The sequence below is a fragment of the Gossypium arboreum genome, chromosome 8 (genome assembly GCF_025698485.1).
Source record: "Gossypium arboreum isolate Shixiya-1 chromosome 8, ASM2569848v2, whole genome shotgun sequence".
Taxonomy (NCBI): Eukaryota; Viridiplantae; Streptophyta; class Magnoliopsida; order Malvales; family Malvaceae; genus Gossypium; species Gossypium arboreum.
Genome location: NC_069077.1, coordinates 53,892,253 through 53,917,985, shown reverse-complemented (window position 1 = coordinate 53,917,985; position 25,733 = coordinate 53,892,253). Strand labels below are relative to the sequence as shown.

The window sequence follows — 25,733 nt, the reverse complement described above, 5'->3', positions numbered from 1 at the left end:
AATATTTCATATACCATAGTTTCCATGTATTCCACATATACTTATTTTCCTCCTCCTCCTCTCCATTCCACATCCTTAATATATATAGCATTCTTGTAAGTACGATTTCACAATTTACTAATAAATGCTCACATCAAACTGTCCACACGAGTCATAGTCACTTACTTATTTATAATTCGAGCTAAAGAGCTCCAAATTAAGATCCATAAATTTCCCCTAAAACTAGACTCACATATCTTTCCACCATAAATTTTTCATAATTTTTGGTTTAGCCAATTAGTACAGTTTATTCATTAAAATTTCCCTATTTCACTTTCGACAGATTCGACCTCTCTTCACTAAAAATTAATTATCTCACAGTACAGAACTCGGATAATGTTCTTGTTGATTTATCTTGAAAATAGACTCATTAGGGATTTTAAAAATATAAGTTTAAGCCTCTAATTATTTTTATCCAAAATTTTGTGATTTTCCAAAGTCAGAATAGGGGATCACGTAATCATTCTGAACCAGTCTCACAAAACATAAATATCACAAAATATAAAACTCCTTTTCTTGCTCTGTTTCTTTTATATGAAAATATACTTATTAAGCTTTAATTTTATATCTCATTTAGTCTTTGATTAAATTTATACTATTTTTGGTGATTTTTCAAAATCACGTCACTGCTACTGTCCAAAACAGTTTTATTGCTAATTCACTCTTTCACACTTTCTTTGTATTAACCTCATTTTAACATACATATCACAAATCATTTTCACCACACTTCATACATCACAAGTATAGGCCCATGATCACAAGGTCACCATAAAATCATCCTCATGTATAACTTACTTGTTTATAACCTCACCACATCCTGGTCACTTAATGAACACATCATTCACATAATCAAGTTCCTGCACTTATTCATCACAAAACTCACAAAGGAATACATAGAGAGTCTCCCGTTGAACACTTCGGATCAATCCTCGATACTTGGTGGTTTCAATACATAGCTCCACCCATCATATAGTTCGGCTCTCTTGTACACATGGTGAACACTCAGTACCACCCATATGACCTAGCAATTTATCTCGTAGCTCTCTTGTCTACATGGTGTCCTTCACCTGGAACCACGCATGCGACCTAGCTACATATATCCCGTAGCTCTCTTGTCTACATGGTGTACACATAGTATCACCCATGCGACCTAGCTACATCATAATGTCTTGTAGCTCTCTTGTACACATGATGTGCACTCAGCACCATACATGTGACCTACCTACATACTATCTCAGATCATCCAATCTTTTGAAGGTTCAACCGGATTTTCTCTCTTTCCAAAAATTTCACCAATCAAGTAATTATCCACAAACATATTTCCAATATTGTTATAAAATATCATAATACAAGTAATATTGATGTATTACTTACATATAAACTTACATCTCATTTAATATCAAGGCAATAACATTAAATTACACATTGCCTTATTAAAAATCATATGAACTTACAATTTCCCATAATATCCATAATCATAGAAATCACATTTATGAATGATAATTTAATGCTCTTCATGTACCATATACATATTTTTAAATCAATTCATAAACTTGGCACCATAATCATTTAATTTAATATAATTCAATTAATTCGCTAAATTTAACTTTCAAATATAAATTACAACATTATTGTCAGTATTATTATCATACCAACTTACATACTTTCAACACCTCAGAGATCATAATGAATATATCAATTTTACATTGAAACATGCATAAATTAATGCTTATTATACATATGAACTTACCTCGATACTAAAACAGCCATTTTACCAACTTTCCCAATTTTTGATTTTTCTATCATTCTAGGTTCAAATCTCATTTTTCGGGATCTAAAACATCATATTTTACTTATTTAATTAGTTTACTATTCAAAACAATCCTTAACTCAAACTTTGGAAAAATTACAATTTTGCCCCTAAACTTTTGCATATTTACACTTTTGCCCCTAGGCTCGGGAATTAAAATTCATCCCTTATTCTTATGTTTTATGACATGCTGATCACTTTTCCCTTCTATGGCAACATCAAATTCTCACTCTAACATATACTTATGACTATTAGGTATTTTTACCGATTAAGCCCTTTTACTCGTTTTCACTCAAAATCGAGTAGCACAAGTTGTCTAACATAATTTAAAACCTCATATTCTATTATAAAACAGCAAAATAAACAAATTTCACCTATGGGTATTTTTCCAAATATGAACCCTAGCTTAAATTATTGCTAGAATAAGCTTAATCAAATTACCGGGATTCCAAAAACGTAAAGAACTTGAAAAACGGGGTTATAACGGACTTACTATTGAGCTTGGAAAGCTTGAAAACCCTAGCCATGGCTTCCCGTATGCTAATTCGGCCTCCATGAGAAAGATGAGTCAATTTTGGCTTTATTTTCCCTTTTTATTTCTTTTAATTACCAAATGACCAAAATGCCCTTCCTTACTAAACTTTCAAAAATTCCATCTATGTCCAATTTTTGTCCATCACTTAGAAATTGGTAAAATTTCTATTTAAGACCTCCTAATTAATATTTCAAAGCAATTTCATACTAAAAACTTCTAGAATGCAAGTTTTGCAACTTATTCAATTTAGTCCCTAACTTCAAATTGAGCACTTTATGCATAGAATTTCTTCACGAAATTTTTACACAATCATGCAATCATATCATAGACCTCAAAATAATTATAAAATAATTATTTCTATCTCAGATTTTGTGGTCTTGAAACCTGTATTCCAACTAGACCCAATTTTGGGCTATTACAATTTCAAAGTGTGTGCTCAGGTTCCCACACGGGCTCAGGCATGCCCGTGTTTCATGATCATGTGGGTTACATGGCCGAATCATACAACCATGGTGATTTAATGTATTTTGTGCCTTTGCCAATTTTGGGAAATTGAAGTGCAGTTTCATCACGGCCTCAGGCACACCAGTGTCCCTCAGCCGTGTGGGTTACGCAACCGTATTGCACAGCCGTGGCTAGTTATCGCAGCCTGTGTGTCACTCTGGGAAAATGTATGTCCTATTTTAATACAGCCATGGACATGCCCATGTGTCCAGGCTGTGTTCGCCACTGTCGAATGCCAATACTAAGGCTTTAAGAGTTTACACGGCTCAAGGCATGGCCATGTCTCCAACCCGTGGTGAGCGCACGGCCTAGGACATGCCCGTGTGTCAGGCCGTGTGTGTGTCAAAAATACCTGCATTTAAAATATGAAAAATGAAAGAAAAATAAACTTATTTAGTAAGGTTAGTGCTCGAGTTGGCTCTCGAGGAGTGCTTATTTAAAGTCTAAGCTCGACTTTACCTCATAGACATATTTAGGCAGGTTCGCAGAGCCGTAGCTCTTCTCTATAATCTTTAAAATCCTCACCTGTAACATCCTGATTTTGGGCTTAGCCGGAACAATGGTTTCAGGACCATAAATCCGATAAGGAAAATTTCATTTTTATTATATTTTTATGGTCTAAAATTTCACGAAATGGTTTCATGAAAGTTTCGTTCGAAAATTTCGACGTTTGGGCACTCAATTCAGTAAAAAGGACTAAATTGTAAAAGTTCAAAAGTTGAGTTCTACATGTTAGAGGTATCAAATTCTTATGAAATTTTAAATGAGAGGTCCTTAAATGATAATTAAACCATTGTATAACTTGTTGGACAAAAATGGCCTTGATTGGGTAAAATTTGAAAGAATAGTAAAAAGGGTATTTTGGTCATTTAGGGGTAAAATGAATTAAAAGAGAAATTTTAAACTCCAAATGTGTCCCTTTCTTCTTGCTACAGCAGAATATACCAAGAGCAGCCGTGGTTAGGGTTTGGTCAAGCTTCCAAGCTTAATAATCAAGGAAATCGAGATTTGGGCTTAAATCGGGAAAATACAAGGTTATGGACTAGAATGGTAAATTGCCATTTCTGGATCCGAGGTAAGTTTGTACGTAAATAATTTATCGATTCTTTTTATTTTATTATATTTTATTATCATATGAAATGTGGCTGCCTATAGAATGATTATTTGTTGTAAATTGCAAATTGAAAAAGGACTATGAATAAATTGTAACATGTTGGAAAGTGAGGAATATCCCGGTTGAGCCTTCAGAATAGAAACGATACGAATGATCTATAGTGAGGTCACGTGTGTAGTACTAAGTGCAGGCTACTACGTGTACCGGATTATTGGTTGCATGTGTAGTACTAAGTGCAAGCTACTATGCGTACCCGATAACTTCGATCACGTGTGTAGTACTAAGTGCAGGCTACTACGTGTATCAGATGGTTAGATCATGTGTGTAGTACTAAGTGCAGGCTACTACGTGTACTGGATAATTGGTCACATATGTAGTACTAAGTGCAGGCTACTATGCGTACCAGATAGTTTTGGCTACAAGTGTGAAAATATGTGCAGGCAGCTGAGTATCAGTTATTATTCCGAAGAGTTTAACGGGAAAATCGATTAAGTAAAAATACATGTGAACATGATTATATGATGAATAAGTGTATGTATATGTTTAAGAAAATTTTGAGCAATATGCTCGATATTTGAGTGAACTTCGATAAGACAAAATGGATTAGTGAAATTATGTCAGAGTGAATTTTAGTAGTAAAATAGTGTTGGACAGCAGCAGTTGTGTGACTTTGAAAATTCAAAAAATGTTGTGTAAGTTGAATTAAATTTCAAATAAATTATGGAATTAAATCTTAATGAGTCTATTTTCATATAAAAGAAACAAGGGGAGCAAAAGAGTTTTATATTATGTGATATTCTAATTTTTGTGAGATAGTGTCAGAATGAATTTGAGATCCTCTGTTCTGACTTGGAAAAATTGTTAAAAATTGTATAAAACTAATTATGGGTTATAATTTATATTATTAGAATCTTTGACGAGTATACTTTTAATAGAAACAAACAAGAACATATCCAAGTCTTGCAATATGAGATAAATGAATTTTAGTGAAGAAAGGTTGAAGCTATCAAACAGCAAAATAGGGGAGACTTTTAATAATAAACTGCATTTATTTCCTAGACCAAAAATTCTGAAAATTTTATGGTAGAAATATATACGAGTCTAGCTTCTGGAAAAATTTATAGATCTTAATTTGGAGTTTTGTAACTCCATATATAAATGATTTAGTGACTATGACTCAAGAAAGTAGCCTAACCAGAATATGTGTAAATGTACAATTGGGTTAGTTTTACTATGGAAAGCATGTTAGTAAATTGCTTATTATTATTTCATGCGAGCTTACTAAGCGTAAAGCTTACCCCCTCCTTTCCATTTCTTTTAGTGTTGTCAGGTTAGCATAGGGTTGGAGATCATCGGAGGCAGCATCACACTATCAAGCCAACACCTTGACAGTATAAACACATATGCTAGAAAATTATCAAGTGAGTGGCATGTATAGGGACCTAGTTTTATAACATGTATTATTATAATTTGGCCAAATATATTGGTATTTAGTGAGCTAATGATTTTGACTTATAAATCTAGCTATTTATGTTATGTCTGATAGTGGTGATGTGCATATGCTTGTTTTCCATGCATGGTTGGTAATATGTTATGTGTTGTTGTGAATGTTTAAGTCCGTTAATGCCTTGAACCTTGTCCCGACGTTGGATACAGGTGAGGGGTGTTACATCACCTTTATAAAGTTTAAGATGATATCTGTTTACATTGAAAGTGCCGTGGGTTGGATGACTTACCTCTACTGTGCCATATGGAAAAATGGTTTGGACTACGAATGGACCTGACCATCGTGATTTTAACTTCCCAGGGAATAATTTGAGCCTTGAGTTGTATAGCAGGCCAAGATCTCCAGCTTCAAATTGCTTGTGTTGCTTTAAACGAGCATCATAGCGACGCTTCATTGCTTGCTTGTATAATCATGAATTCTCATATGCATTAGCTCGCCACTAATTTAGCTCGTTCAACTGCATCAACCTTTTCTCACCTGCAAGTTTGAGATCAAAGTTTAGAAACTTTATAGCCTAAAATGCTTTGTGTTCTAGTTCAAATGGTAAATGACAAAGTTTCCCATAAACAAGTCTGTAAGGAGATGTTCCTATGGGGGTCTTAAAAGCAGTTCTATAGGCCCATAAAGCATCATCTACTTTCATTGCCCAATCCTTCCTATTCGACTCTACAATTTTTTCTAAGATACGTTTAAGCTCTCGGTTTGCTACTTCGGCTTCTCCACTAGTATGAGGATGGTAAGGGGTAGCTGTTCTATGGTAAACTTCATATTTCTTAAGGGTTTTATCAAGTTGAGCATTACAAAAATGAGTACCTCTATCACTGATAATTACTCTAGGTGTTCCAAATCGAGAGAAGAGTTTCATAAGGATCCTCATCACCACTCTAGCATCATTAGTAGGTAAAGATTGGGCTTCCACCCATTTGAACATATAATCGATGGCCACTAAGATATATTTATTCCCAAATGAGCTAGGGAATGGACCCATAAAATCAATACCCTATACATCAAATATTTCACATAAAAGTATATATGTTTCAGGCATTTCGTCATGTTTGGAGATATTACCTGTTCGTTGGCATTTATCACAAGAAGTAACATACCTGTTGGCGTCTTTGAATAGTGTGGGCCAGTAAAAACCTAATTCAAGTGCTTTATGTGCGGTCTTAGTCCCACTGTAATGTCCTCTATTCGATCCTGAATGACAATGTTCCAAGATTTTAATTGCTTCTGACTTTGTAACGCATCTTCTAATGAATTGAGCTACACATATAGAAAAGAAAAGGATCTTCCCAAAACTATTTTTTAACATCAGTAATGAATCAATTCTTTTGCTGATGTGTCAACCCTTTTGGTGTAACGTTAGCAGCTAAATAATTCACAATGTCTACAAACCAAGGTACCTCAGAGTTAGATATAGCAAAGAGTTGTTCTTTAGGGAACGAGTCATTTATCTTATGTTCATCAAGTTTCTTAATATGTAGGTTTTCTAATCTGAACAGATGATCTGCTGTAAGATTTTCTGCTCCCTTTTTATCTTGAATTTCTAAATCGAATTCCTGCAACAATAATATCCATCTTATTAGTCGAGGTTTTGCATCTGATTTAGAAAGGAGATATTGAAGAGCTGAAAGGTCAGTGTATACGATAACTTTAGATAATATTAAATATGGTCTAAATTTATTGAATGCAAAAACCATAGCCAATAATTCTTTCTCAGTTATTGAATAGTTTTCTTGTGCGGCTGTCAATGTCTTGCTAGCATAATAAATTGGTTGAAAATGCTTGTCTCTTCGCTGTCCAAGAACTACACCTACTGCAAAATTACTTGCATCACACATTAGTTAAAAAGGTAAATTCCAATCAGGTGCAACTAAAATCAGAGCATTAATTAATTTATCTTTCAGAGTGTTAAATACTTCTAAACATTCCTGATTGAAATCGAAAGGCACATCCTTTTCTAGTAAATTCGTTAAAGGCTTAGCTATTTTAGAAAAATCATTAATAAATCTTCTATAAAATCCAGCATGTCCTAAAAAGCTTCGAATAGCCTTAACTGTACTAGGGGGAGGTAATTTCTCAATAGTTTCAATTTTCGCTTTGTCAACCTCGATCCCTTTACTAGAAATTTTGTGGCCTAACACAATCCCTTCACAAACCATGAAATGACATTTTTCTCAGTTCAGTACAAGGTTCATTTCCTCACATCTTGTTAGAACTCGTTTTAAATTTTTAAGGCAATGATGGAAAGAGTTACCGAATACCAAGAAGTCATCCATAAACACTTCCATAATGTCTTCTATGAGCTCATAAAAGATGGCCAACATGCATCGCTAAAAAGTAGTAGGAGCATTACATAATCCAAAAGGCATTCGTCTATAAGAAAACGTATCGTATGGACATGTAAATGTTGTTTTCTCTTGGTCTTCAGGAGCTATTGGGATTTGGAAGTAACCAGAGAGTCCATCTAGGAAGCAATAATACATATGCCCAAATAATCTTTCCATCATCTGATCAATGAATGGTAAGGGAAAGTGATCTTTTCTCGTGGCATCGTTCAACTTCCTATAGTCGATGCAAACACTCCATCCTGTGACTGTGTATGTTGGGATCAATTCATTCTTCTCATTGGCCACAACAGTCATGCCTCCTTTCTTAGGGACAACCTACACAAGACTCACCCAAGAACTGTCAGAAATAGGATAAATAACTCCAACATCTAGAAGTTTAATTGCTTCAGCTTTTACGACTTCTTTCATGTTAGGATTTAGTCATCTTTGAGCTTGCACACAAGGTTTATACTCATCTTCCATTAAAATTTTATGTGTGAAAAAAGAAGGACTGATCCCTCTTATGTCAGAAATCTTCCAAGCTATAGCTCTTTTATGCTCCTTCAATACTTGAAGTAACTCATCCTTTTCGATTGGCTGTAAATCTAAAGCAATAATCAATGGTAATGTGGAATTATTTGCAAGAAACGCATATTCTAGGTGATTTGGTAGTTGCTTCAATTCTAATTTAGGAGGTTCCTCAACAGAGGACTTTAATTTTAATTCATTGTTTACCTCAATACCCTCATAATTTTTTTGTTTTAATGAAGATTCATTTAATTCGACTTTTATCTTACTTAATATAGAATCATCGTCATTTACCTCCTCTCTTTGTGTAAGACACAGTTCCAACGTGTCCTTATGAATGATTTCTTGGAACGAATCTTAAGTAGCATGATCAATAGAATCGACAAAGTACCATGAATCATCTTGTTCTCTAGAAAATCTCATGGCATCATAAATTTTGAAAATAATCTCTTCATCACCTACCCTAAGTACATGTTTACCATCACCCACATCAATAACAGCTCCAGCAGTGGCTAAAACTAGGTGACCTAAAATTAAAGGCACCTCAACATCCTCATCCATGTCAAGCACAACAAAATCAAAAGGAAATAAAAATTTATCTACTTTTACTAGTACATATTCAATAATACCCCTAGGATATTTAATAGATCTATCAGCTAGTTGAATACTCATCCTAGTAGGTTTTGGTTCCTCAAGGCCAAGTTGCTTGAACATTTTGTAAGGCATCAAATTTATGCTAGCGCCTAAATCAGCTAGTGCCTTCTTAACATTTAAACAATCAATTAAGCAAGGAATAGTAAAACTTCCTGGATCTTTTAGTTTGGTTGGTAGTTTATTTTGGAGTATGGCCGAGCACTCCTCGTTAAGTTTTACTGTAGACAACTCTTCAAACTTCCTTTTATTTGTTAGAAGCTCCTTCAAAAATTTTGCATATGTAGGCATCTACGAAATAGCTTCAACAAAAGGTAACTTAATATGCAATTGTTTAAAAAGTTCAAGAAATTTACTGAATTGTGCATCCATGCAGTCTTTCTTCAACTTTGCCGGATATGGGATGGTGGTGTATATTCCCTCAGCACCAGTTTTTTACTGATTTCGGGTTTTACCTCCATGCAGTCTTTCTTATCAGCTTTTTGTGGAACCAAAACCTACTAGGATGAGTATTCAACTAGCTGAATTGTGCATCCATGCAGTCTTTCCTATCAGCTTTTTGTGGAAGCTTCTTTTCAGATTCAGTTAACACTTTCCTACTCCTTAGGGCAACTACTTTCACATGCTTTTTTGGGTCGGGTTCGGTGTTACTAGGCAGGTTCCCTTGTGGCCTCTCTGAAATCATCTTAGCCAGCTCTCCTATTTGATTCTCAAGCCCTTGAATCGATGCTTGTTGATTTTTAAGTGCAGTTTCAGTGTTTTGAAAATGGGTTTTCCACCACTGAAATAAACTTCTTCATCATCTCTTCAAGGTTTGACTTTTTCTTTTGTTGGTAAAGCTGTTGTTGGAAGCCTGGATGGGGTGGTGGTTTCTGATTTCCTTGGTCTCCCCATGAGAAGTTTAGGTGGTTCCTCCAACTTGCATTGTAAGTGTTACTATAAGGATTATTTTGAGGTCGAGGATTATTACCCATGTAATTTATTTGCTCATTCTCCATGCTGGGGCCGAAGGGTAAATATTCTGAATTGCCTATTCCACCTCCACTCGTGTCACACTGCATCACCGGATGTACTTGAGTAGAACCACATAGACCATCAATCTTTTTATTCAAGAGTTCTACCTGGTTTGATAACATGGTGACTGCATCTAGGTTGAAAACACCAGTTGATTTCATTGGCTTTGTTCTCATAACTTGCCACTGTAACACCCCATACCCGGCCTAGACGTTACGGCTGAATCTATGATGTCACATTTGAGTGGGTTTTGAAAAGCTTGTTGAGGTCTTTATAAAAAACTAGTTTGTTATATTTACTGCAAAAATTTTTGGTTCCATTAGCAAAATATGTGCTTTACCTATTCGTTATTACATTTTAAAAAAAAAAAACATTGATCGTCACGGAAGCTTTTAAAAACAAGTTACGAAAGATAATTGTTGAAAATCATTTTATTTTGAAAACTTGATTTATACCTCTATCAGTTGTGAATCAATTTAGATGAATCCCCAATTAAAGATAAATTTAAAACGGCCAAATTACATAAAGTTTAACCCAATTAAAACTACCATTATTAAAAACCCCAGTATGTAATATAACAGTGGTGTGGCCTTTCCCGAGTCCCTCGCAGCACCGACCCAGCTAAGGATTACCTGCACATGTAAATAGCAGAGTGAGTTTATGAAAACTCAGTGTGAATCACAATCCGGGCCTAAGCCCATATCAGTAACAGTATCAGTGTGGGCCTTGGCCCATTCCAGTACAGTATCTCACATGCATATATAAAACCTACCCAACCATCCTCTACACTCCACTCCGTCCAGCCCTACACTCCATGTGGGGATTAAATCGACCCACCCATCCCTACGCTCTACAATAACGTACAGTTTACGGCATTAATAGTGTTTGTAGCAGAGCTGCCAGTAGTAGGCGTATAGCCTCTCAGTACAGTTTGTCCAATATCATAAATCCCACCCCATGCAATGCAACATAATATAGATGTACATACAATAAACATGGCATGCTCATACAATCACTTATCAAATAGGGGTATTTAGTCATTTACCTCAAAAGGGTAAAATAGACATTTCACTAATTAGGGTTCAGATACACTTACTAACGTAACAGTAGGTTCACAGTAGTCTCGCATGACCCAAGTAACCTAGATGGTCAAACGGTGATGATGGGCTCAAGGCCTATTACTCGACTCAAGTGGGCCCACATGCTCATGTGGCCCGTTTAGCCCAAGTTCAGTTACGAACATGCGATCACCATAGCCTAGCTCATGATTTGCCACTTCCACAGATTGTATCCGTGTGGGGCCAACAAGCTCATTGGGCCCACACGGCCCATATCAGCCCAACGTGGCCCATTACGACCATAGCCCATGAGTTCACTCATGGTGGCCTCTATTCTCACATCAGAATCTCCACACATGCATTCACACACTCGTGTGGTAACCGCTACTATTCTTTTGGCTTCTCAGAATTTCCGCTTACAGTAAAAAGGGTGTGGTAACACACTTTTTGAGAGAAGAATGCTAATCACCATGTGCCTCGACCTCGATTAAACAAGCAGGGTTCACTCCCTCCTTAAGCTAGTGATCCACACTCCTTGTTAAAGATATTTAGCCGAATGCTAACACAAGGTTTTGAGCACCACAGCAAACCCTCTTCACTTTCACAGAACTTAAGAACCAGCAAGGTATGCCACCCCGACTTGATGAAGAACAAGACCAAACTGCAGTAAAAAAGAGATGGGGTATTCGGCCTCTAGAGTCAGATGAACAGAATTAGACCTTGGTAACTCCAAGGATCGAAAAGAGGGAAAACTAGTATGTTCGGTCAAAAGGAGGAAGAGAAAAGAAAAAGTGAAAGATGAAAGAAAAAATTATGTTCGGTCAAAAGCCTTGATTCGAAAGAGGGAAAAGAGAAATGGTACAATCGATTTTGAGAAAAAGAAAGAAAACCAAAATAGAATAACACCTACTATAGCCAAAAGAAAACCCCAAATGTCGAAACCCAAAAAGAATTGAAAACTAAGACGTAAGGCACCAAAACACACGGCTAATACCAAATGGGGAGCACAATTTCGACACTAGAGTACCAAAACCAAAAACACATCCTGAGAAGCCCCACTTTCAGCCAACTACCTCCTCACTCTATGTATCCCCATAATTCTCTTAAAATCACTCCATACAATCCTCAACATGAACCATATCCCAATCCCTCTATTATCTCCTAGATTTTCTCTCCCAACCACCCATTCAAACTCATTCAAACACCCCAATTTTAGTCAACCTAGGACACTTACACGACACCTAGCAAAAAGAACTTCCCTGAGCACAACATGACTCAAACTAAGACCCCCAAAACACTCCACACGCCCTTTGCCACTTGACTAACACGCCATTCAAGTCTTGCCACGCCCTCACTAACATAAAAGCCCCCTAGCAAAAAACCAAGGTTATTCAATAAAAATCCCAAAATTTTGCTAGAGCCTAGGGTTGAACCCAGGACTTTTCACACCCCCAAGAACCCCTTTAACCAATAAGAAAGCAAGCCACACACAAAAAAAAAACACGGCAATACAATTATTAAGGATTTGGGGCGTTACAGCCACTGATAATTATTCAGTGACATCTTTTCAATGAACTCATAAGCCTGCTCAGGTGTTTTGTTATTTATGGTTCCACCGGCCGCTGCATCGATCATCTGTCCAGTTGAAGGGTTCAAACCATTGTGGAAAGTTTGAACCTGTAGCCATAAAGGTAACCCATGGTGAGGGCACCTTCTTACTAAATCATTGTATCTCTCCCATGCATCATATAGTGTTTCTAAATCCATCTGCACAAAAGAAGAGATATCATTCCTCAATTTAGCCGTTTTAGCCAACTAAAATATTTGAGTAAAAATTTTTCGGTCATTTGTTCCCAAGTAGTGATTGACCCTCATGGTAACGAGTTTAACTATTGTTTAGCCTTATTCCTTAATGAAAAGGGAAACAATCGAAGGCGAATGGCATCGTCAAAAACGCCATTGATCTTAAAGGTGTCACAGAATTCGAAAAAATTTGCTAAATGAGTGTTTGGATCCTCGTCTTGCAAACCATCAAACTGAACAAACTGTTGTATCATTTGAATAATGTTAGGTTTTAGTTCAAAATTATTTGCAGCAACAGCAGGTCGAACAATACTCTATTCAATTCCTGTTAAAGTAGGCTTAGCATAATCGTACATAGTACGAGGAGTAGGATTCTGATTTATAGGATTTGCAGCAACTACAAGAGGTAGGGATTATTCTGATTATCGGCTATCTCTTCAGAAAATCTGTAATGTCCTCTTGCTCTTCCTCTATGTATTGTAGACTTCGCCTTATTTCTCTTCAGTTTCTATGAGTTGTACTCTCTATTTCACTATCGAAAAGCAAAGGTTCTGACGGGTTTCTTCTAGTCATAAACTAGGACACCTGCCAGAAGCAATTAAAAAGAAAAATTAGAAAAGAGGAATTAAGCTAAAAACAAAAAGTAAATTGCAATAAAAGTAAAAATGACTACAGTAATAAAATTCCAGAGTTCCTAATATCTTAGTCCCCAGCAACAGCGCCAAAAACTTGATGGTCGCTAAACTAACTAAAAATTTTGACTAAGGCAAGCGCACCTATCGAATAGTAGTATAGTTGTGGTGAGACTGGAAATATCGTATCCACAAAGACTAAAAGTACTAGTAATTACTATCTTTTTATTATCTAGCCTAAAAATTAAAGGGATGCTTTTAAACTAAGATTAACTATTTAATTAACTAAAAACACGACAAAAATAAAAGTTGGAAAATACTTTTGAAAAGCCTATGGAGAAGACAATATCCAAGGAAGAATCCACTTAGACTTCACTTATTACTTCTGAACTAGACGATTTATTCACTTGACTTAATTCGTAGAAAGCCCTATTTTCTATTAATATCTCTTTCGAGACTAAAAACAATTGGCTCTAGGTTTATTAATTGAAATCTCTTTCTAATTAAAGCCCCTATTGTCGCATTAACTCGATCTATGGATTCCTTTATTAGATTTATGTCATCCTATGTCTAGGATTGCATTCAAATCCATTAATTATGCTAGATCTACTCTTAAACAGGGACTTTTGCTCCACTGAGTAAGCACATCAGACTTGAGTTAATATCTTGAAATATTAAAGCAAGAATTAAGAACACATAATTAAGAATAAGAACAAGTATTTATCATATAATTCAAATAGTAATAAGATCTTTCTTTAGTTTCATCTCCCTTAGGTATTTAGGGCGTTTAGTTCATAACGATGGGGAAAACATCTCAAAATTAGGAAAACAACAAAACATAAAGAAAACCCAAAGAACTTCTAAGGAAATTGAATGGAGATCTTCAGTCTTGAAGTAGATCCTACTTCCAGCTAATTCCGATGGCTATCTTTAAGTATTCTCTGCCTTCTACTCTCTATTTTTTTTCTTGATCCTCTTCTAGAGTGTTTATATAGACTTTGGAATCCCCAAAATAGCCCAAAATTAGCCTTTTCTGAATAGAATTAGACTTGGGCTTGATAGGGACACGGCCTTGTGCCATGCCCGTGTGAAGGTGCTTAGGCTGTGTGTAATTCTGATGTGGTTTATTGTCGACACGGCCATGACACAAGGCCGTGTGGAAGTGCCTAAGCCATGTAGAGCACTGATGTCAGCCTATTTTGTCTGTTTTTGGCTCGTTTCTTATTTTTTTCACCTTCCTATGCTCTCCTGAGCATGAAACATGAAATTAAAGGATTAGGAGCATCGAATTCAATAAAAGTAATGATAAATCATCCATAAATATGCCAAGCATGGGATAAAAATATGTATATCTTATGGTTTATCAGTTATGTTACACGACTGTGTGTCTTTTGGTGTGGTTTTAGAAATCAAGTCAGCGTGCTCTACACGGCCTCACACATGGGCGTGTGACTTGGCCGTGTGGCATAAGTCAGTATATCCTATAGGTTTGGCACAGCTTAGCACACGGTTAGGCACACGGGCGTGTATGGCCATTTTTAGGGCACACGGGAGTGTAAGGCCATTTTTAGGGCACACGGGTTAGCCATACGGGCATGTGTGTTGGCCGTGTGACCTAAGTCAGTAAGCTCACTTGTTTGGACACTAGGTAGGACATGGACTGGGGCACGGCTATGTGTTCCCATTTCAAATGTCCTCATAGCCTGTGACAAGAGTGTGTCTGGTGGCCGTGTGAGACACATGGCCTGGCCACACGGGTGTGTGTCCCCTGTTTTGAGAAAAAGTTTCAAGGTTTCGTAAAAGTTTCTTAAGTTTTTAGTTTAGTCTCGAACCACCCTCAAAGCATATTTAGGGCCTCGTAGGCTCATTTTAGGGACAAATTGATTGAGATTGAATGATAAATGTATGAATTTATTTAATGTATATGATAAGTATGTTCAAATGTGTTGTAAGTCTGGTACTGCTCTGTAACCCTATTCCAACATTGAATACAGGTGAGGGGTGTTACAAGGATGCCGAATTTAGCTATACGAAAACACAAAAATCGTCAAAGTCTTCTGAGCACTTGAAAACCTTTCTAGTTGTGATTGTTTTTTTTTTTAATTTTTGGTCCTTAAAGACCTTATGCTTGAGGGTATTTATAGTGGTGGTTCCCCATTAAAAAACACAATCAAAACATGTCTTACTACCACATATACAAAGTGAAAGTGGAGGAAAATATAGGAATGGAAGCAAGGTGGGGTTTATTCCCACTAACCATAAGCATGTGCAACATTCTTCCACTTCATTCGTATTGCCCGTGAATACTTAGAGTCGAAACATAATGTAACACCCCTAACCTGTATTTGTCACCAGAATAGGGTTATAGAGCATTACCGTAAAAACATAACTTAAAATATTTATTTTCAAGCATTTCATTAATCATAGTATAATTCATTCATACACATGTATGTTGTCCCTTATTCGAGCCCTCAAGGCCTTAGAAACACTTTAGAAATGATTTGGGACTAAATCGAGAACATAAGGAAACTTAAGGAAAAAGTTAGAAAAATTTACACTACAGGGGTCACACGACCGTTTAGTCAGGCTGTGTGACTCACACAACTGAGACACACGACTGTGTCCTAGCTTGTGTAGTGCCGATGTAACTCTCTAACTTGGGTCACACAGCCAAGCTGCACACCTGTGTGCCAGGCCTTGTAACTCTCAAAATGGCCTCACACGCCCATGTGCCAGGCCGTGTGCTAGGTCATGTAGCTGCCTAATTTGCAACCATTTGAAACCTACAGGGGACACACAGTCGTGTCGCCTGGCTGTGTGTCACACACGGTTGAGATACACACTCGTGTCTTAGGCTGTGTGGACAAGAAATAGGTCATTTTCAAGCCATTTCTTTCACCCAAACCATGCTTACACCTACAAGCCATTTACATATAATTTCAAGGTACAAAATGTACCTAAAACATGCATAATAAAGCTAATTCAATATGGTATCAATCCATACAACCAATATGCCAAAACGCACCTCAATCACAAAGCATCAAATCATTCTAAACTTAAACAAAATTTAGCCATTCATCAACCAAACATTTGTGACCTAATTCCATACCAAATCTTACCACAATGGCCACATACTAAAATCACATTCAAGCATATCAAAAGAGCCATTCAAAACATAACTTCACTTGACCATTTTAACACCAACCATCAAAGCATTTAAATACCAAAAGTTCATCAATCAAAACACCACATTTACAAGCCAAACATAATGACCATTTCACCAAACACAATTCACCTATACATGCCATTATAACCATTACTCAAAACATCAAAATCTACTGATATAGTTGTTGGATAGTGTGACAGGTCTCCGACGATCTTTCGATAATCTATAATGCATATAATGCTTAGTAAGTTCATAAATCATGTAATCTATAATTAATCATGTAATAAAAGAAACACAACATAAGCATATAATGCTTAGTAAGTTCATAAATCATGAACAATGCTTACCATTTCAATGCATAAGCTTAAAATAAATATGAATCAATCAATCACAAGCTTGGCACAAGCCTAAGCTTCACCAACAACACAAGTTAGTGCTTAATCATGTAACAACCCGATAGTCAGGGGTGTTGGAAAGTGCATTCCCAGAACTCCGTTCCCATAAATTCAACTCGTAAATATTTTCAATAAAATATTTACGAAGCTAGTTGTGTAGTTAATTAGGTTTCGATCGAATTTACTTGAATTAAAAGTAATTAGGTATAAGGACTAAATTGCATATAGAGTGAATGTTGAATTATAGATTAAAAATTAATTAAAGGGCCAATGTAGTAATTATACCTATGTTATAAAAATATTATAATATTAAGAAATCTTAATAATTAAGTAAATGTATATATATGTATTATATTATAATAATAAATTAAAGTATAATAAAAAATAAGTAATAAAAGATAAAGCCATACAAATTAGAAAGAAAGAAAGAAAAAGAAGAACAGAAAGAAGAAAGGAGACACACGGCCTTAGGGACTTCTAGGGTTCAAAGTTCAATTGGTTAGTCAATTTAGTCCATTTTCTTGTAATTTGTATGTTTTTGGAATCCCGATATCTAGGGCAACTCGAACCATGTCGAAATTTTAGCAATTATTAAAATTTTAAATGTTGTTATTATTGAATAGTTTAAGTATTAAGGATTAAATTAATAGATTTTAAGCTAGAAATGAAAAAGGATTAAATTGTATAATAAATTGTAAATTTTGAGTAATAAGGACTAAATTGTGAAAAAATTAAAATTTAGGGTTTAATAAAAATAAGTAGCTAAATTTAGCTTAAACTGAAATTAGTATAAAAATATAAGATTAAATATGAAGAATCAAAATTAGTTTTAGTTTAGGGACTAAATTGAAATTTAGGCAAATATTGAGTAAAAATTTAAATATTCAATATGAAATTGAATTGTGTTGTATTGATGAATTTTAATTGTTTTAATTCTGTAGCTAACGTCATACCAGAATCCTCGACTAACAAGGGGAAAGATAAAATCGACGTCGAATAGCTTGGAATTCACGATTTGTATTTCTATAATCCAAACCTAGTTACTAATTGTTGTATTTTGATTTAATGCATATGGTAAGTGGTTGAGGTAAGCATTTGGCACTTTGATATTGAATTGAATTAAAGTTAATTGAAATGGATTGAACTGGTATATATATTATGAATGTATTGATTAATTGAATTCAAATGAATATTCATGTGTATATGTGATTATATGAAAAATTTATATTGGATATTGGTTGTTTTTGAAATGTGAAATTAAACCTTATTAACTGTATTGGGCTGAGTCGGATATAGATGGCATACCATAGGATAGGAAGAGTTCAGGGATTTCTTCGACTTTGAGTCAATGAGGCACTGGGTGCCAAGTTACTTTGGTTTAATCGATGAGACAGTGGGTGCCAAATTTATATAGCGCTGGGTGCAGTTACTACTTCGGATTTATCCGACAAGGCACTGGGTGCCAAACTGGTGTGTTGGTTGGATCCGTGTATTCGTTTGAGTCCAAGTCATGTTAATAGGGGTAATTAAATAAAACGATACTATGATTGATATTTGATGATATTGTATGAGAATTGAAAATGGGATAGTGATTTGAAACATGAAAATGAGATATGTTGTGATTAAATTACATACATGAGTTATGTACTCATGAATTGGATATGGAATGGATAATGCCATTGTTTAAATGAAATGTGAATCAAATTATGAAAAGCTATTTATATAGCAAGTATGAGAATTGGATATTTGTGAAACAAATGAAATATGATATCATGTGCAAGTTGAATGTAGCATGAAATGATATGCTATTATGTATGAACTCAAAGAGTTAGCATATGGTAGTTGTGATTTTTAATTATTAATATGTGTTTATATTTCAATTATACATTTGTAATCTCTTTTCTTTAAATATTTGGATTATAGAAATATCATTGGGTTGTATTCAGTGTAAGATTTTGTTTTTCCGCATGCAGATTAGGTACTTCTCTTTTGATCACTGATTCAGCATCAAACAACGTTCCTGAACTCAAATGTGGTAATGTTTATCTTTTGTGCCAGCATGTACCTAGGACATCTAATTGATAGTTATTTTGTGGATGGATTGTAAATGAAGTTATAAATTTAATGTTGGTTTGGTATATACATATAAACATGTGTTTGTGTTTAAAGCCGTATTATGGCATGGTAAATTGAACCAAATCTAGATATTTGCATGTGAATTTTAGTTAATGTTTTAGGTAGATTTGAGTTAGGCCAAATTGATGAATTTTGACATGTTTATAATTTTAATTTGGTTGATGTTTTGATGATATAAATGTGGTAACAATGAGGATACATTGGTTAGGCTCATAGGATGATTGTTTTGGCATGTTTTGAACATGTTTGATCGTGTTTTGAATAGGTTAAACGAATGGTTTTTGAGTTGTGTAATGTCCAAGCTTGTAAGAAATGGTAAATTTTTTGTATAAGGCACATTTTAGGTCCACCCAGGCATGTGACTTGGCTATGTGTCACACACAGCTAGCACACGGGCGTGCGAGGCCATTTCGAAGGGTACACGGCCTGGCACAAGGGCATGTGGCTTGGCCGTGTGACCCAAGTAAGAGAGTTATACGGGCACAGACATGAGCTGGGAGACGGCCATGTGTCCCTACTTCAAATGCCCACACAGCTAGACTGACTTAGCCGTGTGACTAACCACACGGTCGTGTGAGTCACACGGCCTAACCACACGGCTGTGTGAACCCTACAATTAAAATTTTTCTAACTTTTTCCTAAAATTTTCAAATGTTCCCGATTTAGTATCAAATCATTTCTAAAGTGTTTTCAAACTCTCAAAGGCTTAATAAGGGACTCTATGCATGTTAATGATGAATCATTTTATTATTTTTGAAATGTTTAAAAATGAATGACTAGATTACAATTACCCTAAAATCCTATTCTGGCGATGGATACGGGTTAAGGGTGTTTCAGATAACATAACTTAACAAAATTCATCACATGGTAAGGTAAATCTCATAATTAAATCATATGAATTCATACTTTTCATAACATGGATATGCATACTTTGTTTATCAATACTTCATACCTTTCCATAATTTCATAGTGAAATCCATTGGAACCCTTACCGGTTCATCCCTTTTCATGCTCTTTGAACCACTTAGAATAATATCAGATATGCAGGAAAGCTCACACAAAGTATGCTAAACATATGATCGAAACCACTCTTTTTTCTTTTCCTTTTCATAGATGCTTATACGAGCCGTAAATGGGTTTGCCCACACAAGCTATCGGTCGAAACGTAGCTATACGGTGCTGCTCACACAAGCTGTCAAGTATCTACAACAAATGCCAAAACTTAGCCACCGATAGGACATTCAGGACCAACACCCAAAACATGGTAACCCTAATGACGTGTCATTTGTATCCTATATATTCAAAGGTTCAAACGGGACTCGATAGTCATCATAACTGTAACACCCTTTACCCATGTCTGGCATCGGGACAGGATATGAGGTATTACCAGACTTAAACACAAGCAAACACACAAAATCGGGCCATAAAATTCATTCAGACATATGCAAATTGTCATTTATATGGGCCTACGAGGCCCAAAACATGCATCGGGAGTAGTTCAGGACTAAACCAAGAACTCTAGAAAACTTTGGGAAAACATCGAAAGTTTTTCATGAAACAGGGTCACACGCCAATTTCCTTAGCCCGTGTAACTCTCTGTTTCTGACATCATCAACACAATTAGGGTCATACGGCCAAGTCACACGCCCGTGCGCTTAGGCCGTGTGGTGAATTAAATTCCAAAAATAAGTGCAGACTTCACACGGCCTGGGCACACGCCCATGTCCTGAGGCCGTGTCCTTCACACGGCTGAGACACACGACCGTGTCTCTGCCCGTGTGTTTACTACTGGGCATTCTATTTTTCCTAATTAGGTTGCAGGGGACACACAGTCGGATCAAACGCCTATGGGGCAAACCGTGTCTCATACACGGCCTAGACACATGCCTGTGTGTCTACCTGTATGGACAACTTTGAGGCTCTTTTCCAAGCCATTTGCCACTCTTAAATGCTTACTCACTTATACATTTTTTATGGCATACAACATAGCATATTTAGTCACTCAAATACTCAAATATGCTCGTGTGTCTAGGCGTGTCAAAACTGTAGGGTATACTGACTTTAATTCGTAGGGTACCGTAGGGGACACACGGCTATGCAACATAGCCATGTGTCACACATGGCTAAGACACACGCTCGTGTCTTTGCCCGTGTGGACAAAAATAGGCTATTTGCAAACCCAAATTTGCCACCCATTTTGGGTCTTCCCTACAAGCACCAAAACAAACCATTTTATACCAAATTCTCAACTAATTCACAACCAAAACATACACCATTCATGCCATACCAGCATTAATAAATTTCATGCTTGTCATCCATACCAAATCATGCCAAATCATAATCTATAATCATACCAAGACATATGTTCCAGAATCTCAATACGCTTCATTCATTCTCATAGCATCATTATACCATTACCTTAAATAAGCACATACCAAAGTCTTACCATATTGACCATTACTATTGGCCATACGTAAATAGCTCATATTGACATAACTATTTCACACAGTTTACAATCCATACTTCATTCTTATACACAACCAAAACCAAGCCATATCACATGGTTAGATATTCACATTACAAAACATACCAAAATAACTCTAGCCTATACATGCCATATACCATATATATATATATATAACTCTCAAAATGGTACCAAAATAGATGCCCGATAGTGTGAATGAGTCGCTAACAATCCCTGAATCTGAGCTAGCTTTATAACACTGTAAAATAGAGAACATTTCACACAGTAAGCTTAAAAGCTTAGTAAGTTTGTACCAAATATAATAAATGGTTTATATAATACGAAACATCATCTAATAATCACTTAGTTGTTCACAAATTATCTTTCAATTCTATTCCATCACACTTAACATTTTCATACAAGTTTATCAAGATTCATACACATAGTATCATCTACCACATAGGTATCATACATACCTGATCTTTCTCGTATTTATTCATTTCATTCTCACCTCTCGTTCAAAAATATTAATTTGTTCGGAAATCTTTCCATACTTTAAGAATTCGCACACTTAGTGCATTAATGATTAACCGAAGCCGTAACAATCTCGCACACTTAGTCTCATCTCAATAAATAGAAGCTATCTCGGTATCGCACACTTAGTGTCTCATATAGCCGAAGCTATTCCAATTTGCACACTTAGTGCTATTTATAACCGAAGCTATTTCAAATCACACACTTTGTACTGAACATAATCGATTTATCATTGTGGTCAAACCATAGTCAAATATGTAACACCCCTTACCCATACCCAACGTCGGGATAGGGTTCGAGGCGTTAACGGACTTAAACATTCACAACAACACATAACATATTACTAACCATGCATGAAAAACAAGCATATGCACATCACCAATATCAAACATAACATAAATAGCTAGATTTATAAGTCAAAATCATTAGCTAACTAAAGACCAATATATTTGGCCAAATTATAATAACACATGTTATAAAACTAGGTCCCTATACATGCCACTCACTTGATAATTCTAGCATATGTGTTTATACTGTCAAGGTGTTGGCTTGATAGTGTGATGCTGCCTCCGACAATCTCCAACTCTGAGCTAACCTGACAACACTAAAAGAAATGGAAAGGAGAGGGTAAGCATTATGCTTAGTAAGTTCGCATGAAATAATAATAAGCAATTTACTAACATGCTTTCCACAATAAAACTAACCCAATTGTACATTTACACATGTTCTGGTTAAGCTGCTTTCTTGAGTAATAGTCACTAAATCATTTATATCTAGAGTTAAAGAACTCCAAATTAAGATCTGTAAATTTTCCTAGAAACTAGACTCATATATATTTCCACCAAAAAATTTTCAGAATTTTTGGTCCATCCAATAAGTACAGTTTATTATTCAAATTCTCCCCTGTTTTGCTGTTTGACAGCTTCAACCTTTCTTCACTAAAATTTATTTATCTCATAGTACAAGATGCGGATAATATTCTTGTTTGTTTCTATTAAAAGTAGACTCACCAAATATTCTAAGAATATAGATTATAACCCATAATTAGTTTTCTACAATTTTTAACAATTTTTCCAAGTCATAATAGGGGATCTCGAATTCATTTTGACACTGTCTCACAAAAATTAGAATATCACATAATATACAACTCTTTTGCTCCCCTGTTTCCTTTATATGAAAATAGACTCATTAAGCTTTAATTCCATAATTTATTTGAAACTTAATTCAACTTACATAATTTTTGGTAAATTTTCAAATTCACACAACTGCTGCTGTCCAACACTATTTTACTACTAAAATTCACTCTTACATAATTTCACTTTATCCATTTTGTCTTATCGAAGTTCACTCAAATATCGATCATATTGCTCAAAATTTTTTAAACATATACCTACACTTATTCATCATATAATCATGTTCACATGTATTTTTTACTTAATCGATTTTCCAGTTGAACTCTTCGAAATAATAACTGATACTCAGATGCCCGCACATATTTTCACACTTATAGCCTAAGCTATCTGGTACGCATAGTAGCCTGCACTTAGTACTACACACGTGACCTAACCATCTGATACACGTAGTAGCCTGCACTTAGTACTACACACGTGATCGAAGTTATCGAGTACGCATAGGAGCCTGCACTTAGTACTACATATGCGACCTCACAATAGATCATTCGTATCATTTCTATGCCGAAGGCTCAACCGGGAAATTCCTCACTTTCCAACATTTTACAAATTTATTCATAGTCCTTTTCAATTTGCAATTTACAACAAATAGTCATTCTATAGGCAGCCACATTTCATATGATAACAAAATATAATAAAATAAAAAGAATCGATAAATTATTTACGTACAAACTTGTTGAAATCTCATCAGGTACAACCGTGTAGCAATTCATACAACCCAGGTAATAGTAATTTAACACTCAATTCATGTAACAATAATTTGCCATTCAATTTCACATGTCACAACAAGCATTACATTTTTCCATATCATACATACCATCCATCAACTTCTCTTAAACATATTAACTCATACAATTTATGTCATATCAATATAGAATTATAATTCAGGCACGGTATTGCATTATTATTAACACACGAACTTACCTCGATCCAGAAACGGCAATTTACCATTTTAGTCCATAACCTTGTATTTTCCCGATTTAAGCCTGAATCTCGATTTCCTTTATCTATAATATCACATTTAGCCTAATAATTAGTCACATTATTCATACGGGTCCAAAAATCATACTTTTACAAATTTCCATTTTGACCCCTAAACTTTTGCATATTTGCACTTTTACCCCAAGGTTCGAAAATTAAACTTCATCCTATTTTCTTATGTTTTATGACATGCTGATCATTTTTCCCTTCTATGGCAACATCAAATTCTCACTCTAACATGTACTTATGAACATTAGGTATTTTTACCGATTATGCCGTTTTACTCGTTTTCACATAAAATCACTTAGCAAAAGTTGTTTAACACAATTTCAAGCTTCATATTCTACCATTAAACATCAAATACAGGGATATCATTCATGGGTAAATTTTTAAATACAAACCCTAGCTCAAAATAATGGTAGAAATAGCTAGAACATGTTACCGAGACTTCAAAAATGTAAAAAACATTAAAAACGGGGCTCGGGATAACTTACAAATGAGCTTGGAAAGCTTGAAAACCCTAGCCATGGTGTTTTTCATGAAATATTCGGCCATGAGGAAGAAGATGAGCAAATTTGGCTTATTTTGGCATTTTTAATTAATTTAATTACCAATTTACTAAAATGCCCTTAATGAAAAACTTTTAAAAACCTATCATACCATGTCCATTTTTGTCTACAAACTTCAAAATTGTCTAATTATCATTTAAGGACCTTTAATTTAAAAACTCATAACAATTAGACACTTCTAACATGTAGAACTCAACTTTTACACTTTTACAATTTAGTCCTTTTGACCAAATTGAGTGCCCAAACGTCGAAATTTTTTAACGAAATTTTCACGAAATCATTCCGTGAAATCGTAGACCATAAAAATATAATAAAAATAAATTTTTCTAATCGGATTTTTGGTCACAAAACCACTTTTCCGACTAGGCCCAAAAATCAAGATGTTACAAAATATGTATACAATTTATGCATTATCAAAGCATTAAAACATAACTGTAATGGTACGTGATATTCGCGACAGGTTCTAAAAATTTATAATTAATCGTTCTTGAAACTAACTATTATCACGATGAAGGTAAGTGTACCTATCGGACAGTAGTATAGCTTTAGCAAGACTGGATTGTCGAACCCAAAGGAACCAAGAGTACTAGTAATTACTTTCTTTTTATTATCTAGCCTAAAAATTAAGGGATTTGTTTATCTAAACTAATTAACTAAACTAAGAGTGCACAGAGAGAAATTGGGGAAAAGCTTTTTGGAAAATTTGATTGATCAAGACAATACCCAAGGAAAAATCCACCTAGACTTCACTTGTTATTTGACTCTGAATCATA

The 25,733-nt window shown here is 35.2% G+C and overlaps 1 non-coding gene across 1 annotated transcript; it reads left to right on the top strand.

Annotated features, from left to right (window-relative positions):
• Positions 1–12,783: 12,783 nt before the first annotated feature.
• LOC128279956 (small nucleolar RNA R71) lies at positions 12,784–12,890 on the top strand. The gene has a single exon (XR_008270140.1). It is a non-coding gene; the product is annotated as a small nucleolar RNA R71 (small nucleolar RNA).
• Positions 12,891–25,733: the final 12,843 nt, after the last annotated feature.